The sequence below is a fragment of the Vulpes lagopus genome, chromosome 4, assembly GCF_018345385.1.
Source record: "Vulpes lagopus strain Blue_001 chromosome 4, ASM1834538v1, whole genome shotgun sequence".
Taxonomy (NCBI): domain Eukaryota; kingdom Metazoa; phylum Chordata; class Mammalia; order Carnivora; family Canidae; genus Vulpes; species Vulpes lagopus.
In genome coordinates this window covers 95,939,913-95,960,329 of record NC_054827.1, presented here as the reverse complement: position 1 = coordinate 95,960,329, position 20,417 = coordinate 95,939,913, and the positions used below count along the sequence as shown (strand labels likewise).

Below are 20,417 nucleotides of genomic sequence, written 5' to 3'. Positions count from 1 at the left end.
CTCCAGTTCCAGAGTGGCTGCACCAGTTTTCCAGAGTGGCTGCACCAGTTCACATCCCCACCAATAGCGTAAGAGGGTTCCCTTTTCTCCACATCCTCTGCAACATTTGTGGTTTCCTGCCTTGTTAATTTTCCCCATTCTCACTGGTGTGAGGTGGTATCTCATTGTGGTTTTGATTTGTATTTCCTTGATGGCAAGTTTTGCAGAGCATTTCCTCATGTGCTTGTTGGCTATGTCTATGTCTTCCTCTGTGAGATTTCTCTTCATGTCTTTTGCCCATTTCATGATTGGATTGTTTGTTTCTTTGGTGTTGAGTTTATTAAGTTCTTTATAGATCTTGGAAACTAGCCCTTTGATACATCATTTGCAAATATCTTCTCCCATTCTGTAGGTTGTCTTAGTTTTGTTGACTGTATCCTTTGCTGTGCAAAAGCTTCTTATCTTGGGCAGCCCTGGTGGCGCAGCGGTTTGGCGCCGCATGCAGCCTGGGGTGTGATCCTGGAGACCTAGGATCCAGTCCCGCATCGGGCTCCTTGCACGGAGCCTGCTTCTCTTCCTCTGCCTGTGTCTCTCTGCCTCTCTCTCTGTGTCTATGAATAAATAAATAAAATCTTTTTTTTTAAAAAAAGCTTCTTATCTTGATAAAGTCCCTATAGTTCATTTTTGCTTCTGTTTTTTTGCCTTCCTGGATGTATCTTGCAAGAAGTTACTGTGGCCGTGTTCAAAAAGAGTGTTGTCTCTGTTCTCTAGGATTTTGATGGAATCTTGTCTCACATTTAGATCTTTCATCCATTTTTAGTTTATCTTTGTGTATGGTGCAAGAGAGTGTTCTAGTTTCATTCTTCTGCATGTGGATGTCCATTTTTCCCAGCACCATTTATTGAAGAGATTGTCTTTCTTCCAGTGGATAGTCTTTCCTCCTTTGTCAAATTTTAGTTGACAGTAAAGTTGAGGGTCCACTTCTGGATTCTCTATTCTGTTCCATTGATCTATGTGTCTGTTTTTGTGCCAGTACCACACTGTCATGATGACCACACCTTTGTAGTACAACCTGAAATGTGGCGTTGTGATGCTACCAGCTATGGTTTTCTTTATTAAAATTCCCCTGGCTATTCAGGGTCTTTTCTGATTCCACACAAATCTTTTTTTTTTTTTTAATTTTTATTTATTTATGATAGTCACAGAGAGATAGAGAGAGGCAGAGACACAGGCAGAGGGAGAAGCAGGCTCCATGCACCGGGAGCCCGACGTGGGATTCGATCCCGGGTCTCCAGGATCCCGCCCTGGGCCAAAGGCAGGCGCCAAACCGCTGCGCCACCCAGGGATCCCTCCACACAAATCTTAAAATGATTTGTTCTAACTCTCTGAAGAAAGTCCATGGTATTTTGATAGGGATTGCATTAAACGTGTAAATTGCCCTGGGTAACATTGACATTTTCAGAATATTAATTCTGCAAATCCATGAGCATGGAATATTTTTCCATCTCTTTGTGTCTTCCTCAATTTCTTTTGGAAGTGTTCTATAGTTTCTAGGGTATAGATCATTTACCTTTTTGGTGAGGTTTATTCCTAGGTATCTTATGCTTTTGGGGGCAATTGTAAATGGGATTGACTCCTTAATTTCTCTTTCTTCAGTCTCATTGTTAGTGTATAGAAATGCCACTGACTTCGGGCATTGATTTTTGTATCCTGCATGCAACGCTGCCAAATTGCTGTATGAATTCAAGCAATCTTGGGGTGGAGGCTTTTGGGTTTTCTTTGTAGAGTATCATGTCATCCGTGAAGAGGGACAGTTTGACTTCTTTGCCAATTTGAATGCCTTTAGTATCTTTTTGTTGTCTGATTGCTGAGGCTAAGACTTCCAGTACTATGTTAATTGCACTGGTGAGAGTGGACATCCCTGTCTTCTTCCTGATCTTAGGGGAAAGGCTCCCAGTGCTCTTCCCCATTGAGAATGATGTTTGCTGTGGGCTTTTCGTAGATGGCTTTTAAGATGTTGAGGAATGTTCCCTCTATCCCTACACTCTGAAGAGTTTTCATCAGGAATGGATGCTGTATTTTGTCAAATGCTTTCTCTGCATCTAATGAGAGGATCATATGGTTCTTGATTTTTCTCTCACTGATATGATGAATCACATTGATTCTTTTACCAGTATTGAACCAGCCTTCTATCCTGGGAATAAATCCCACTTGGTCATGGTGAATAATCTTCGTAATGTACTGTTGGATCCTTTTTTTTTTTTAATTTTTATTTATTTATGATAGTCATACAGAGAGAGAGAGAGAGAGGCAGAGACACAGGCGGAGGGAAAAGCAGGCTCCATGCACCAGGAGCCCGATGTGGGATTCGATCCCGGGTCTCCCGGATCACGCCCTGGGCCAAAGGCAGGCGCCAAACCGCTGCGCCACCCAGGGATCCCTATACTGTTGGATCCTATTGGCTAGTATCTTGTTGAGAATTTTTGCATCCATGTTCATCAGGGATATTGGTCTGTAATTCTCCTTTTGGTGGAGTCTTTGTCTGGTTTTGGAATTAAGGGGATTCTGGTCTCATAGAATGAATTTGGAAGTACTCCATCTCTTTCTATCTTTCCAAACAGCTTTAGTAGAATAGGTATGGTTTCTTCTTTAAACGTTTGATAGAATTCCCCAGGGAAGCGATCTGGCCCTGGACTTTTGTGTCTTGGGAGGTTTTTGATGACTGCTTCAAAATCCTCCCTGGTTATTGGCCTGTTCATGTTTTCTATTTCTTCCTGTTCCAGTTTTGGTAGTTTGTGGCTTTCTAGAATTACGTCCATTTCTTCTAGATTGCCTAATTTATTGGCGTATAGCCTTTCATAGTATGTTTTTAAAATCGTTTGTATTTCCTTGGTGTTGGTAGTGATCTCTCCTTTCTCATTCATGATTTTATTAATTTGAGTCTTCTCTCTGTTCTTTTTAATAAGGCTGCCTAATGGTTTATGTATCTTATTAATTCTTTCAAAGAACAAACTCCGGGTTTTGTTAATCTGCTCCACAGTTGTTCTGGTCTCGATTTCATTGAGTTCTGCTCGAATATTAACTCTCTTCTTCTGCTGAGTGTAGGATCTCTTTTCTGTTTATTCTCTAGCTCCTTTATGTGTAAGGTTAGCTTTTGTATTTGAGTTCTTTCCAGTTTTTGAATGGATGCTTGTATTGCGATGTATTCCCCCCTCAGGACTGCTTTTGCTGCATCTCAAAGATTTTGAACGGTTGTATCTTCATTCTCATTAGTTTCCATGAATATTTTTAATTCTTCCTTAATTTCCTGGTTGACCCTTTCGTCTTTTAGCAGGATGGTCCTTAACCTCCACGTGTTTGAAGTCCTTCCAAACTTCTTATTGTGATTTAGTTCTAATTTCAAGGCATTATGCTCTGAGAATATGCAGGGGATGATCCCAATCTTTTAGTATCAGTTCAGACCTGATTTGTGACCCAGTATGTGGTCTATTCTGGAGAAAGTTCCATGTGCACTTGAGAAGAATGTGTATTCAGTTGAGTTTGGATGTAAAGTTCTGTAGATATCTGTGAAATCCATCTGGTCCAGTGTATCATTTAAAGCTCTCGTTTCTTTGGAGATGCTGTGTTCAGAAGACCTATGGAGTGTATAAAGCGCTAGATAGAAGTCACCAAGTATAAGTGTATTATTATCTAAGTATGTCTTGACTTTGGTTATTAATTGATATATTTGGAAGCTCCCACATTCGGGGCATATATATTGAGGATTGTTAAGTTCTCTTGTTGGATAAATCCTTTAAGTATGATATAGTGTCCCTCTTCATCTCTCAGTACAGTCTTCGGGGTAAATTTTAATTCATGTGATATAAGGATGGCTACCCCTACTTTCTTTTGAGGACCATTTGAATGGTAAATGGTTCTCCAACCCTTTATTTTCAGGCTGTAGGTGTCCTTATGTCTAAAATGAGTCTCTTGTAGACAGCAAATAGATGGGTCCTGCTTTTTTATCCAGTCTGACACCCTGTGCCTTTTGATGGGGTCATTAAACCCATTCACATTCAGAGTTACTATTGAAAGATATGAGTTTAGTGTCATCATGATATCTATTCAGTCCTTTTTTTGTGGAATGTTCCACTGGACTTCTTCTTAAAGGGGAATTTTAAGAGTCCCCCTTAAAATTTCTTGCAGAGCTGGATGGGAGGTCACATATTCTTTCAGTTCCTGCCTGTCTTAGAAGCTCTTTATCTCTCCTTCCATTCTGAATGAGAGCCTTGCTAGATAAAGAATTTTTGGTTGCATGTTTTTCTCATTTAGGACCCTGAATATATCCTGCCAGCCCTTTCTGGCCTGGCAGGTCTCTGTGGAGAGGTCTGCTGTTACCCTAATACTCCTCTCCATAAAATTCAAGGATTTCTTGTCTTGCTGCTTTAAGGATCTTCTCTTTATCTTTGGAATCTGCAAGCTTAACTATCATATGTCGAGGTGTTGAACAGTTTGTATTGTTTTTAGGGGGGGATCTCTTTTATTTCCTGGATTGAATGCCAGTTTCCCTTCTCAGATTAGGAAAGTTTTCAGCTATGATTTGTTCAAATACATATTCTGGACCTCTGTCCCTTTCGGCGCCCTTGGGAACCCCAGTTAAATGTAGGTTTTTCTTTCTCAGGCTGTCACTTATTTCCCTTAATCTATCCTCATGACTTTTAATTGTTTGTCTCTTTTTTCCTCAGTTTCCCTCTTTGCCATAAACTTGTCTTCTATGTCACTCACTCGTTCTTCTACCTGGTTAACCCTCGTCGTTAGGACTTATCGTTTGGATTACATCTCATTCAATTGATGTTTAATTTCTGCCTGATTGGATCTAAATTCTTCAGTCATGAAGTCTCTTGAGTCCTTTATGCTTTTTTCTAGAGCCACCAGTAGCTATATAATAGTGCTTCTGAATTGGCTTTCTGACATTGAATTGTAATCCAGATTTTGTAACCCTGTGGGAGAGAGTACTGTTTCTGATTCTTTCTTTTGAGGTGAGGTTTTCCTTCTAGTCATTTTGCTCAGTGTAGAGTGGCCAAAACAAGTCGTACTCGGAAAAGGAGAAAAGAGCGGAGAGAAAGAAGGAAAGAAAAGAGAAAAAGAAAAAAGGAAAAACAAAAAAGAGAAGATAAAGAAAAAAAGGGTGGGGTTGGGGGAAGCAAACAGAAATCAAAAAGCAAAAAAAAAAAAAAAAAAAAAAAAACCAAAAAAACAAAAAAACACCACACTGGGGAGTATCTTCTGATTCTGTATACTTTAAGTCCCTTGACTTCCCCTGGAATTTGTCTGTCTAGCTGGTCTTCTGGGGGAGGGGCCTGTTTTGCTGATTTTCAGGTGTTAGCACTTGGGGGAGCTGCTCTGCCCCCTGCCTGGTGCAGGGCTCAGTGGGCGTTTTTACCCCCTGAGGCCCCAGGAGGAACAACCACAGTGGCAGTGGCCAGCTCTAGAGCCCTGGAGTCATCTCCCGCAGTAACTACAGAGCTCTCAGTCTGCAGGGCCTGGATGCTCCTGGGGCAGCGCTGGTGATCTGCTCAGCTTGGGACAGGAGTGTCCTTGCTGTCCTGTGCCCTTCTGGCCTCTGCCTGTCCCAGGGGGAGGTTGGATCCTGGGCTGTGTCCCCCGCATCGTGTGCTCCTGGGGCTGCGCTCCCGGGCCTGCTCCTGGCCAGGCAGCCCCCTCTCCATGGAACTGCCCCCTGAGCCCTCCCCGTCCAGCTGCTCCCGGGTCCAGCGGTGTGCGCTGCAGCCCTTTTGGGAGCTCGGCACACTCTCCCTGGGGCGCAGGTATCTGTTAGTGTCCCAGGGAGTCTGAGGGCATCCTCACCCCTCCTGGGATCCTGCTCCAACTCCTGGGATGATTCGTGAAGCTCCTGCCTCTCCAGGATGGAGCTTTCCTGTCCTGGGGGGCCCTCCCCTTTGGATGCCTTTTGTTTCTTTATTTCTTTTTTTCCCCTGTCTTCCTACCTTGATAGAAGCGTCAACTCTTCTCACTGTAGCTTTCCAGCTGTTCTTTCTTTAAATCTCAGGCCGAATTCATAGATTCAGGATGATTTGAAGGTTATCTAGTTAATTTGGTGGAGACAGGTGACTTGGGGACCCTACTCTTCCGCCATCTTGCCCCTCCCCTTATTGATACATTGTTATAGTTGCTGGTGGAATCAAGACATAAATGAATAAAAGGCAGAGGAAATTTTCTTTATGGTATAGGCAAGCCTTGCTTCAGAATAAAGTTCCAATTTCTCTTTCTTTTTAATATTTTTAGTTACAAAACATGGGAATTTTATTGTGCCACATTGCTGACGGTACAAAATTGGGGGGTATTCTCTTAAAGTCAGCTTGCCTTTTCTGACCATTAGAGTGCCAAATTTTTATTTTGGGCCTTGGTGGAAAGGGAAGAGGGTGTTCTTAAGGTTGTGTACTCTTATTGGATACTTACACCTGTTTCAGTATAGCTCACAGGATAATAAATCTTCCATGTTTAAATTTTTAGAAAAGCACATGTTCAGTTAAACTCAACCCTTTGTGCACCTTTCTTACAAATTAAGAGAGCACTGTTGACAATATATGACAGTTTATTGACATAGGTAATAGAGTACTTGGCTACATAAAAGATATGAAAATGTGTCATTGTTTGGGTTGGAAAAATATATTGGTTATTCTCTTGGTTTTTGTAATGCACATAAACATCTGTACAACTCTTTTCAAAAGACTTGGAGCAAATTGTAATCAAAATGACAACATGTATTGGTAATTCAAAGAAGAAAATACTGGCAAGTAAAATGAAATGCCTACAAATCACTCATAAACATATCATACAATGACTTTTAAAGGATGTTTATCAGTTTTACACACATGTAAAAAGGCACTGCTGTCTAGGTGAGGAAGTGGCTGTCATTCATGGACATGAATGGAGCCTAAGAAACATGGACAAATATTTCATCCAGAAACTTAGAAAATTTATTGGACAGCAGATACTGTGCAAAACTCTATTAGATCATGTTTTGGAGATGTCTTTCTAGATTAGTTTCATTGTTAATTATTGGTGTATTTTAAGTGTATTAAAATTTCTAACTGCTCCCCTTACTTCCAGCTTCAGATTCTCTAATTCATCTGTCTGCCAGAACAGTCTTTGGGAAAGATGTGACAAACCACGTCCCCGTGCTTCAAAAATCTGCAGTTGACATTGAGATGTTTCAAGAGTGTTAGAAATAAGCAATAATCAGTGAAGAGGACAAAGATTATATAAACTGATAATATTAAGAGCTTTTTTTTTTTTTGCCACTGTCAAAACTGGAAGTTTTTCCACTTTCAGTCACTGAACATTTGTATTCATAAATATTGTGACCTTCTTTCACTTTGATCCCCTGAATAAGAAATTTGTGCAGCAAAAAACAATGTGATTAAAATTTAGGATGATTTAGGATAATGTACAGACCTTTTCTCCATTAACATGAACAGGAGAGAATAGTCTGAATATCTGCATTGATAAAATTGTAATTTTCAAATTCTTTTGGAGTATCATGTGCAATTTTACTTACAGGGACTGCTATGAAAGTTTAAACCTCATGCTGATTTAAGGGTTCTTTGACCAGGACCCTATAGAGACACTCTGTACATCATCTACTCTATTTCATGGTACACATGATCATCATAGCATCTCATTCCAAATTATTCCCCAAAATGGAAGTGTGTGAACGTATTTCTACTGAATTGAAAATGATTTTCAAATGGATGGCACTTGTTGTATTGGTCTAGTGTGGACAATCTCAAGTAAATACAAGCCAGCCTTCTAGGAATATGTGGAGAGAAACCACACGTCCTGAATTGAGCTAGAAGCATTAACAACTACAAAAATCACAGACAAAATAAATTAGACGTATACTATCCTGAAATTCATCTTTCTTTTCAAATATTTATATTTCATTGTCAGTCTTTGGATTTGGAAAAAATATCTCAGTATTTTTCATTCTATGGAGTATCAACTTGCCATCAAAATATTGACCGGTAATTGTCCTGCATTAGACATTTATTGCATATGTGGTAAACACAAATATTAGTCGTTTTTTTTCTTCCCCTACCTGCCATTTTAAAACAGCTAGGAACCTTATCTGTTAACTAATTTATTGGACATATATAGCTTAAAAATTTATTTAAATGCTTAAGAAAATTATGATTAGGAAATGGTATTGAAATGGAAATGTGAAATACTTAGTAAATGAGTATGTATGAACTATTCATTGGATATTAGGAGGTGAAGAGAATGAAATTCAACATGTATTAGTTTTTTATTGTATTTTCTTTCTTTGCTTAATCTTTTTTGGAATCTATTGCTCAAGCACAGAGACCTACATTTATAAACCAATCTTTATTGTTTATAGATACTTTTTTACGTGGTTGCTGTGATAATAGAGTTGGTTTCCTAAGGAAGTTTCTAAAAACATGTTTGGTAAGACTTCTTTCTGAAAAAGACTTTAGAAAGAAGTGAAGCAATTTTGTAAAGATCTACACAATTCTGTATTCATTGTTTGAGTGCTTATGGGTAGCAAAGAGGAAATGGACATGGGGAGTCTTTACTAATCAGGAAAAATATAAGGTACTATTTAATTATGTGCATTTTGAGAATATTTACATGAAATAACCAAATGTAATTGTTTTGTGACTTTAAGGTATTATGATTGCTCAGAAAGAGTTTGCTAACATATGTATAGGAAATATTTTCAATACACGGTTATAGAAACAGACCTGTTAGGATACATCTGGGCGATGGACATTTTAAAATCTGATTGGATTATTGCTGTGGCATTTTGTGGGGGATGGGGATTGTTCTGTATGCAGTTGTCACATAGTAATATTGTTAAGGCTGCTCTGTGTGGTTGTAGATGTTATTCTGTAAATAGTCTTTATGTTACTACTTTTATTAGATTTAATACTCAAGATGGAATTGTTGTATAAGAGGCCTGCCTCTATGCATGTTTGATGGGCTTTTTTATTTCCCTGTATATAATTGAAAAAAAAAAGTGTGTTAAAACATCCTATTAAGCAGGAGATGGCTGATATTTGGGACATTTTAATTGTTAGAATATAGAGGAATTTTTATATTAGGATGTTTATATTAGAAAAACAAAAGCAGAATTTAGAAGTTAGAGAACAGGGAATTATGGAGGGCTATATGTGTATGCATAAGTTCAGAGATAGTTCTTTAACAGCCAGGTTTTACTCCATGCTCAGATGTTGGGAACCTGCATATGTGTTCTTAATACTGTAATGTTAATACAGTTGTGGGCATTTGTTAATGTTTTAAGGGTGTAATTGTTAAATTGCCTCTCAACATTAATTCCTATTTAGTGGATATTGTTACATCTTTTGTTAAAATATATAATGTAATTGTTTAACATCTAATCTTGGTATGTAGGCATTGCTAAAAATACGTATCATCTTATTAGGATAGGCATTTTTGTTTCTCAAAAGTGATATTATATCTAGTCTCAGGTGTTCATCAGGTCATTAGGTTATGGTAAATATGTAATGTGTAATATAATATTTAATATCTCATTGTTTTAGATAAGAATCATCATGTTAGAAATGTCATAAGTGTTGATTTGCATTTGTTCATGGTTTTCAGATGTTTGTATACAAACAGAATAGGGTTACCAGGTAAATCCTACAAGTGTTAAACATAACATGTTATAAAAGTTCTCATAGGTCAGTGGAATTTAACATTTAATGATAACTGGATTGTTGTTATTTTAAAATACTCTTATAGTTGTATAGGTGATTATAAGTTCCTATGGGGGATGTTTGCAATTGTCTTGTCAAACCTATGGTCATTAAATATGGCCTGAACAAAGAAATGTTTATAAAATGTATATAAAATAGGCACAGTTACTGTTTTCCTAATGTATAGAAACTATTATATCAGCATGTTTTGTATAAATACATGAATTATATATTGTGTGAAAATTTACCCCTAAGAGTTTTCAGATTATCTCTTAGTAAATATGTGGGCAGCTGAAGTCCAGGGTGTATATTCTTAGATTATTTTGTGTAAAATAGCTAGGATATATAATAGTTTCTGCTTTAAATTTAATACTCGATTTTAGGGGTTGGTTTCATACAAACATGTATATATACACACAGATGTGTTGGATACATGTCTATAAAATAAGTATTTATTAAGGATCCTAGCATAAGAATACTTATTGGCCAAATAATTATCGCTCAGCTTTAGTCTGCTCTTTGTGTTGTTTGGTGATGGATGATATAGGGAGTTTTAGCTTATGAGCTTTAGCTGCTGGAAGGTATTGATAGCTACCTGAATTATAGACTGATAGATCTTAGTTTTTGTTTTAGAACATCTGCATAAAATTCGCTGATAGGCACATATTTTGAAATACCAATCTGAGAGACAATTTTATTTTGGCAAATTGAATTACTGTACCATGTCTATTTGAGATGTATTTGGTGCTGGAGATTGTAGTAGTATTTGTGTATATATAGGTCAGTGTCATTTTATAAAACGTTAGATAAATAATTTCTGTCAATAATTTCAGAAATATATTTTCATTGAAATGTTAAAACTGAAAACATTGCTATAATTGATATAGGTAGCTATAGTAGATTGAGCATCCTCATGAGTTATGATTGATTTTGATGTTTATTTTTGTGGGTTTTTTTTAAGGTGTTATTTAAATTCTAGTTAGTTTAGCCTTCAGTATAATAATAGTTTCAGGTGTACAATATAGTGATTCAGCACTTCCATACAACACTCAGTGCTCATCACAAGTGCATTCTTTAATATCCATCACTTAATTAACCCATGCCCTCCACCTCCCCTCTGGTAACCCTCAGTTTGTTCTCTATAGTTGAAAGTCTCTTTATGTTATTGAGATTTTTTAAGACCCTTTTTTAAATATAGAAATTATTTACATTCATATTTTTAAATATGAGATTTGAATAATTTCAAATTTCAGTACAAATTTTGGATGTTAAATGTTGAACAGAGCAGGGAAGCATTTCAGCGCTGCATATATATAATGGACATGCTTTCCTAAGAGTATAGAAATAACCCTATCCACAAACACACAAATACACAGCATGCATACATACACACACAGTAAATCTATTAATGTTGAACAACTATGGCCAAAACTATATTACCAGTAGAAGTATTATAAAACCACCCCTATGTGTTTGCACTTGGTGTGTGGCAAGTTGTTATTCAATAGTGTGCAAATGTGAACAGATCTTTGTTTTTATACTATATATAACTATTGATGGACAGACATTTCTGTCATATTTTTGAATATATTCACCCAAAGTTAGAGCACATAAACTTTTTCTCATGCTTGTAGTCATGAAATGGTAAAATAAGCCTGTATTGTTAAGTATGATTTCTAGATTGCTGTGTATTTAGTTATCTAAAACACTTGTTATTTCCAGATATATAGACATTACTGACAAACCTACTTTTAAATACCATACTTTAAAAAAGTCAATATAGTAATTAATTTTTCTGCATGATCAGTGGTTTGTTGTGACATATATGTGGGCAGGACAGTGGATGTTTTCCAGTCCCATCTATAATGTATGATTCATTTGCTTCCTATCCTTTTTGGTTTAAAGAGATTCTGAAAATCATGTATATGTTGCAGTCATGCTATTGATAAACCATAAGTTTGAAATGTTTAACATTTGCAAATTATTCTAAGAATTGTACTTGGGTGGCTTTTTATGGTTTGTTGGTAAACACTGGTATTTATAGTAGTTTATAAATTTCAACTTAGGAAGTCTATAGAATTGTTGATGAACAAAATAGAGGGTAGAAACTTTTTTTTTTAATATTCACCCTTGAATAGGATAACCTGGATTGATGACATAATTAAAAACAAATGACTTAAATTGAGGTAAAAGATTCTTAGCTATATTTTTGTTAACACACACACACACACACACACACACACACAGTCAGGGAGAAGAGGGGGTGAAAAGTTTTTTTCCTCGCAGTTTCATTTAGTAGAAAATTTAGACTGCAGTAGTTAAATTGTACCTGTTTATATTTCTGCTGATTTAAGGGACATGTAAGTCTATCTTACTTTCCCAGATGTACTGAAGTTCTTGATGAAAGTGATTTTTCTGAAGAACATTTTATACACTCTAAAACACAAAATTTCTATGTTCATTGTTAAGTGGTAGTAAGACATCTTTGTAAATAATTGGCAAATGAATTTTAAACCTCTAATATTTTTAGATGTATTGAATCATAGTATAATTTTGTAAATATTTTCATTGTAAATGTGTTAGGATTATTGTCTTTTAAAATCAATATTGCAAAGCATTGATCATTGATAAATAGGCTCTTGGAGCAATACAACATTTATTTATTTATTTATTTTTAATTTTTATTTATTTATGATAGTCACAGAGAGAGAGAGAGGCAGAGACACAGGCAGAGGGAGAAGCAGGCTCCATGCACCGGGAGCCTGATGTGGGATTCGATCCCGGGTCTCCAGGATCGTGCCCTGAGCCAAAGGCAGGCGCTAAGCCGCTGCGCCACCCAGGGATCCCGCAATACAACATTTAACATTAATTTGGTTGTTAAGAGGAAAATAGATTATGCATTATAGCATTCTCGTAATAGAATAGGGTGTCATTATATAAATATAAATTGTATATTAAAAAACTTAAATCATGTAAATTCATTTGGTGTTTCTGGATTTATCATAATGCATTTCATTAGTAGCATCCTGATATACGTATCTTGATTATTTTTACATTAAGACTATTTTTTAACAGTAGATTTAGGTTCATAGCAAAATTGAGGGCAAGGTACCAAGATTTGCAATATAGGCCATGCCCCACGATTGCATAATTCCCACTACTATCCACTTAGCACCCCCATTATCAGTCTCCCTTACCATACTGGTACATTTGTTCCTACTGAATTTACATGACATACCATGAATTAACCAAAGTCCATGGTTTGTTATGGTTACCCCCTGGTGTACATTTTGTTGGTTTGGACAAATGTATAATGGCCTGTATCCATCATGGTATTATACAGACTCTTTTAGTTGTACTAAAATTCCTCTGTGCTCCACCTATACATCCTTCCCCCACACTTATTTTTATTGTTGTTTTTTACATTGGAGATATAAATGACTTTGTTAAAGAGACTTTATACTACCTCTTGGAACTATACACAGTTCTGTATGTGTTCCTTTGGTTGCATGACAATATTCAAGACAACTTTGTAAATAATAGGCAGGCACAAGCTTTTAATTTTTAACATCTAGTCTTTCTAGATGTGTAGAGTCTCACAAAGTATAATTTTGTAAATAATTCATTGTAAAATTTCATATTTTCATTGTTCTCAAATGTAATAGCAATGCAAGTATAATAGCACTTGCAATTACAAATTGCAACAATTTTAGGTTTCTAGAGCTATACATATTTTGGTATCTGAGTTAGAAGAAGGAGAAAGTTAAGAGTGTACTTCTACTCTTGCATTCTCTAATAGAAAATTTTACATTTTAATCACTGTTTAGTCCTCATATTTATTATGCATTAAAAATCCTAAGTTGTAATTTTATAGTTGTATTGCTGATAGGGTGTTATGTATTTTAATGATAGGAAATATGTAAGAAATTGTATTCTCCTTCAAGCCATTCAGTTTTATATTTAACTGGATAACATGACAACATTCAAGACAACTTTATAAATTACAAATGAATAAATTATTTATCAATACCTAGTTTATCCAGAAGCATGGAATTTCATGACATGTAAATTTGTAAATACTTCATTGTCAGATACCACAGGTTTTTTGCAAATGGTTTGGAAGTATAGTAAGTGACTAATAATTTGTTCTGTTAGATGTATGTAACATTTTGATGTTAGGTGGATCGTCTTCCTTTTTCTTAAGATTATTATGTTTTCATGTAGAAGAAAGTATTAGATTTTATATTCCAAAACAAACAGAAATACCCAGGATGTATTTTATCCTTAGAATGAATACTTGAGAAGTAAATTTTTGTTTAATATCAGATAAATTCATAGTTAGAAGACATTTGGTATTCTAATTGTTATTTTACTCATTGCAAATTTATATGTCTATATCCATATATCCATATATAATATAAATGTTAAGTACATGTATACATGTAAAATTAGTTTTAGGAATATAAATCTGATAATGTTCTTTTTCTTAATTGTAGGTTACTGCTTTGTATTTTATTTTTCTGAAAATTGTAGAAATAGTATTTCGATTCCAAACTTAATTAAACATTTCTAAAATTGACTCTATGTTCTATCTAAATATGTTATTTGTAATACGAAATGTTTGAGTAGCTATCCATGTTTGTCTTCTGATCTGTTACCATGTGTATATATATCCAATGAAAATAGAATTTCTGTGATTATTTTGTTATTCTAAAAGGTTTTTTTGAAAATTTCCAGTGTATAGTTATATTTGTATGTTATGTGATAAACAAATGTCAAAAATGTTCCATCTCAGTAGCCTGTAATAAATTATGAAAATTTCTCAGAAAAGTATAAACAAACATCTAAGTCCGTGTAGTTTTTGAACAGAAGTTTGGCAATAATAATTGAAATTCAAGTGTGAAAATATTTGAAGTAATATAACTTACTGCTGGGATTTTGTCTATTTTACATCTCAGATTTACAAAGAAAGTGTTACATTGAGTATAACATTGGAGCATCTTAAATAAACACCTATAAAAAATCAAATGGTTATAGCTTATTCATTATACTAATATAATTTAAACACTGGAACATTTTCTGATATGAAAGTATGTTTTAAAGGGACATTTAAAATTATTTCACTTTTTGAACAAACATCAACTAATAGTGTGTTTACAGAGGTATGTCCATATATGTCTGTTCTAATGGAAATGTTAATGCTTACTATTCCTGAGGAATGTAATTATTCTGACATGGTTAAAGAGTTAAGTAATGCGTACTCATCAGTTTTATCATATTGGTGATTATTTTAGCACTCTTAAAATTTTGTGTATGTGTAAGTTGATTGGTAATACATTGTTAATTATCTGTATTATTACTACTTGACAGTCTGAAATGAATATATGAATTGTTGAATAGAAATTTCGCTAGAAGATCATATGGCAAAAATGTATCACTACTGTGTGGGGAGATGGGAATGGAGGACTGTTCTGCTTTCTGCATTTGAAATTTTAAAGATTTCAAAAGGAACATTTAAACAACGAAAGGGGTTTTTTTTTAAGGTACTACCAATCTGTGCCTCTCTGCTTTGCTGCCTGTTATCATCTTTGGAGTATTGGGCTGTTATATCCAATTTTGTATTCCCAGTGGCCATTATGAATAATTTGTGAGTGATCTAGTGACTCCAATACAGCAGAGAGTTTACACACTGAAACAGTATTATGGGACCTATGAAAAGAAATGAGAGAAGATGGGATTTGAGGTAGGTGCTAAACAATTATATTTAGGTTTATAAACACTTGAATAATTTAAAGAAATCATTGAAACTCTATAAGGGGAAAATTTTCATAATACACTGCCATATTTGTGATTACTGACTAGATCAAATTGTTTGAAGGAGCGTTTATTGGTATATTTTGGAAATGACTTTTAATGGGCATGATTGAGAATGGATTCTTTCGTGGTAAAGTCTGTCAGCAGGATTTCAGCAAGCTGTTGGTTTTATATTATTTAGTAAGTTATTGTGCAGTAATATTAGCTGCTTGTTTAATTTCTGTATTCAATAATAATTATAATTCTAAAGTTATCCTAATCTGTGTGTCCTGGTGTCTCATTTGTAACTGATTGGCTATATTGTGTACTTACTTATCAGATGTACATTATGAAAAGATGAATAGATAATCCAAGGACAGCTGATATCAGGAACATTCATTGCTCATCCTATGGACTTTCTTAATTTCAAAGTCTTCACTGGGAACTACAGGTAAGAAGGTTTTGGATCAAGTAGTGCTGTTTTAGGACAAGGGTTATACTACTAAGCTCAGGAAAATATCACTAATGGCTGACTTTGGAATATTCAACAAAGTCTGAGAATTCGTGAGAAAGTTAATTATTTCCAAAGATAATTTTATGAAAATAGAAATGAATAGTATATGCAGAATGTAGATTATTTGTCTTCTTTCAATTATTTACCTCATTTATAATCAATTATGTAATTAATGTTATAAAGGAAATGATCAGTGCATAAATTGGAAAAAACTTTGAAATAGGATCTTTGCAAATATATTTTATATTTTATATATATTTTATAGTTTATATTTTATATATTTTATAGTTCATAGAAACTGAAAATAAAGGGGAACCCTCCTGAATCGTTGGTGGGAATGCAAACTGGTGCAGCCACCGTGGAATAAAAAAAGGTAGGTTACTTAAAAAGTTAAAAATGTAAGCCAGCAATTAATTGAACAAGACAATTATGCAAAGAATACAAAAATACTAATTGAAAGGCATACATGCACCCCAGTGTTTATAACAGCATTATTTACAATGGCTAAATTATGGAAATAGCCCAAGGGTCCATCATTTGATGGATAAGAAAGAACTGATAAATAAACACAATGGGGGTTACTCAGCCATAAAACAAGAATGAGACATTGCCAGTTGGAATAAAGTAGATGGAGCTAGAGAGTACAGTGCTAAGTTAAAGCAGTTAAAGAAAGATAAATGCCATATGACTTCACTAATATGTGGAAGTGAAGAAACAAAACAAAGTAGCAAAGGGAAGAGTCCGAGGCAAAACAAGAAACATAATTATAGAAAAGAAACTAATGGTTACCAGCAGGAAGGTAGGTAGAGGAAATGGGTGAAACAGGCAATGAGGATTAAAGAGTGCACTTGTGATGAAGAAGGGGTGTTGTATGGAAGTGTTGAATCACTAAATTGTACGTCTGAAACTGGTATTACACTCTTTATTAACTAACTGGAATTTAAATCAAAGCTTGAAAAGTATTCATAAACTAAGTGCTGATGGAGAGTTGTATCATATAGGATTGATTAATGAGGAATTGTGTGTAAGCATTAAAAGAAATTTGTAAGAAAGTTCATGATGAGCCTCCACTTACCTGCTGCTTTAGCTATTCTATGAGAATGGTATATATCTTACTTTACAATGTTTCTTCTTTTTTTTCCTGTTAGGAGATGATAGTTCCATGAAAACACAATTCTGCCATCTTTCTTTGTAATTGCAAGATTTGGTATCACCAGACCTCCATTGGCAGTATTACTCATTCAAGTGTTCTTCACTTCCCATCTCTGATTCCAGGAATACCCCTTGGTGAAACGATTGTAAGGACGGATAAGTGTTCATTTGATCTAGAGAGGGACAATTTGGTTAGACAGGAGTTAATATTATGCTTTTTTTAATATTAATGTTTTTTTGGTGTCAGCTAGTGGGGAATGAGATCTGTTCAGGTTAATATTGCTGAGTAATAAATAATCCTGAAAGTTGTTGGCATAATGCATCTCTTGAGTTATAATTTCATGATTTCTGTATGTGAAGATTTCTGACAGTGCCAGAATGTGGGCTAAGCCCAGGAGAACCCGTGTTTAACAGTTATTCAAACAGCTTAAGGCTGGAGTTATCTGGTCCACCCTATTTCATACATGTTTTTACATTTGGTTTGGGATGACTTGGAAGGCTGCGGTTAGGTTAAAGCACCTTCACACAATGAGTTTACCCCAGAGGAAGTATCATAAAAATGAGTATTAGCTTTGTGTAAGTGCCTGTGGCCTTTATGATCCAACTTTAGAAGTCATGTAGTATCACTTTGCCATATTTTGTTGGCTAGCGTTGTTATATGACCACTCACTTTCTAGTAGAGATTCCATCTTAATGGAGTAGTGCCAGGGTAACAGCTGACCTGATGTTACAGTAAGAATAGATGAAAGAAGGCACCTAGTTAAGACCTACAACTATGGAATTTCAGAATTTTTTTTTTTAATTTTTGGATCCATTCACAATTTTCCCATCAAATCACACATCTTTATGAGGTCAATCCCAAAATTGATTTTCATAATTTCACTTCTCACATTATGTATTTTTTGCAGATATTTTTCAAAAAGCATTTTACTTACTGCCTGCCACAGAATACAATTTTACTGAACTCTCTTGTGACTTTGGAATTAAATTATGTAAAAGATAAGAAATTAGAGAAATAAGAAAAAGTGATTATTTTAAATTAAGTGAGTTTCAGGAATGCAAAAGAGGCTAGAGACCACTTGCACTAAGCTAATGATATGCAATCTTAGAACTAAAATGAATTATAAAAATAGAGGGAGCAGTTTTTAATGAAACCGTTGATGTTATAGCAAATAGTGAATTCCAGATCCTGATGGACCTAGGAGTTTTAGGATTCTCATTTTTCTTTTATTACCCACTCTGCCCCTTTGGAAGATTAATTGATGAGATGAAAGCTGCCAGATTCCTTAGATATTCTTTTTCAGAGAGACTTATTGCCTACCTGTTAATCCCAGAATAACCTTAAAGGTGTGAAAGCTTTAATCATAAAGTATTTTTTCACATGATTACTAAATAGAAGATTAAGGACTTCTTTGGGGTAGTGCCTATTCAACAATTTTGGTAGCCAGTTGGAATAATGGATTAGGATCTAAATCTATTCCTGAATTCCATTGTAGTGTCTGTATCATTAGTATAGTTACCATTTTTCGCACCAAATGCACTGATGTCCTTTTGATATTTTCATTGGAATTTTTGGTACTGTTGTCATGTTTTGTGTACAGAAATGCATAGAGATTATGTGAAATAATTCTGTATGTAAATGAGCAATTTAGAGATACAAGCAAGAATTCAAATACATAGTTGGAAAGATAACATAAAATGAGAATGTTGGAATCAGTCCATTTATTAAGATATAAGAAGAAAGAATACCAATAACTGGCTTTGGAAAAACTTGACCTACAATTTTATGTTAGATTCAGGTATATAGATAGCGAACAGTGATAGTGAATTGATAATTCTATGTGTTATGCAGTGGTCAACACAATAAATGTAGTTATGTCTAGCCTTATTAAAAAAAATCCAAAAGTAATTCTCATCCATTATTTCTTCACAATAAAATGGCTGTTGCATTTGATGGTACATAATTTTTTACCCATTTCCTAATGTGTGATGTCTAAACCGGAAACTGATGCTATTTCTGCCACCATCTTCAAATCCAAAAGACAATCTCCATAATGTATGGAGACTTCTTGTTCTTGTGTTGGGGTGGATACTTCTCAGATCAGAAAAACTGGACTGAGAAAAATCATGTTTGAAAGTTATCTAAAGATGAGTGTCATTGGAGGGAATTGTAACAAGGCATGTTGTTTTCATTACTGACATTTGACTAAGTCTCAGGAGCTTGAATGGTGTAGATGTTAATACACAGAAAAGCTCAGGATGGTATGATTGTAAGGCTTCATTTCAGTGTTCTCATAAATACATAGTGCACATATTTATACATTTCACTTTTCACAGGGTAAATTTAAAATTGATAAAAAAATCTTCTTCCAGGTTCCAAAGGTCACAGAAACATTATCTACCGTTAATGGAGTTTTGTGTATTTCCTTTTGGGGTATATTGCTGAACAAATTGTTAGGCTAGTAGTCTTTTGCACCCATACATAGCTACAGATTTTCTAGGCATATAACGTGCTTATATATAAATTATTTTTAATTCCTCCAGCTAATTTGTTGAAATAGTCCTAGTATTTGCACTTTATTGAATTAATGCTATCCAAAATTTATATTCTGAGTCTACAGTAGAAATTTTCACCAAATTACATTGTCTTCATCAATCTTGCCTCTCAGCATTTGTTTAAGATACCTGTTTTCTGAAACCGTACAAACGTTAGATTTCAGTGTTTTATTAATCTTTGATAACATGGTATTACAAGGGAATTGTTCTGTTACTGTTCAGTTTAGTCATCTTCATATGTCTTTAAACCTGCTAATCACTTATTTTTTTCATTTACTTTATAATATTAGTGCATTTGTTACTGGTTTCTAAGAGATTATTTATGACTAAGGATGTTAACCATTTGCCATGCATTGCAAATGAAATACTATGTGTTTCTCACTACCATTTTACTGTGATGTTTTACTTTTTGCTTGTACAGAAGTTGTGTATTGAAATATAATGATATAATTCATGCCTTTTGAGTTTTGTGTTTTTATTGTAAAACATGGGCATTACCATCATGCATTCTTCATCTGTATTTTCTTCTATTTTTTTGTCAATTGTTCTGTCATTTTTTTCATTAATCATTAACTGTGGTTTTAAAGCATTACATACTCAAGTTATTTACCCTGACTTAAGCAGTTACCACTCATTTTAAATTTTACCATAGTTATTTAGAAATTCCCACATATAATCAGCTG

At 34.8% G+C, this 20,417-nt stretch overlaps 1 long non-coding RNA gene across 1 annotated transcript in view; it reads left to right on the top strand.

The window, feature by feature from the left end:
- Nucleotides 1–20,191, top strand: part of LOC121489154 — a 28,897-nt gene extending 8,706 nt beyond the window's left edge. The window contains exons 3-6 of the long non-coding RNA XR_005987285.1: nucleotides 7,093–15,462; nucleotides 15,853–15,963; nucleotides 16,315–16,399; nucleotides 17,175–20,191. This is a non-coding gene — a long non-coding RNA (uncharacterized LOC121489154). The remainder of the gene's footprint in view (nucleotides 1–7,092; nucleotides 15,463–15,852; nucleotides 15,964–16,314; nucleotides 16,400–17,174) is intronic.
- The last annotated feature ends 226 nt before the right edge of the window (nucleotides 20,192–20,417 follow it).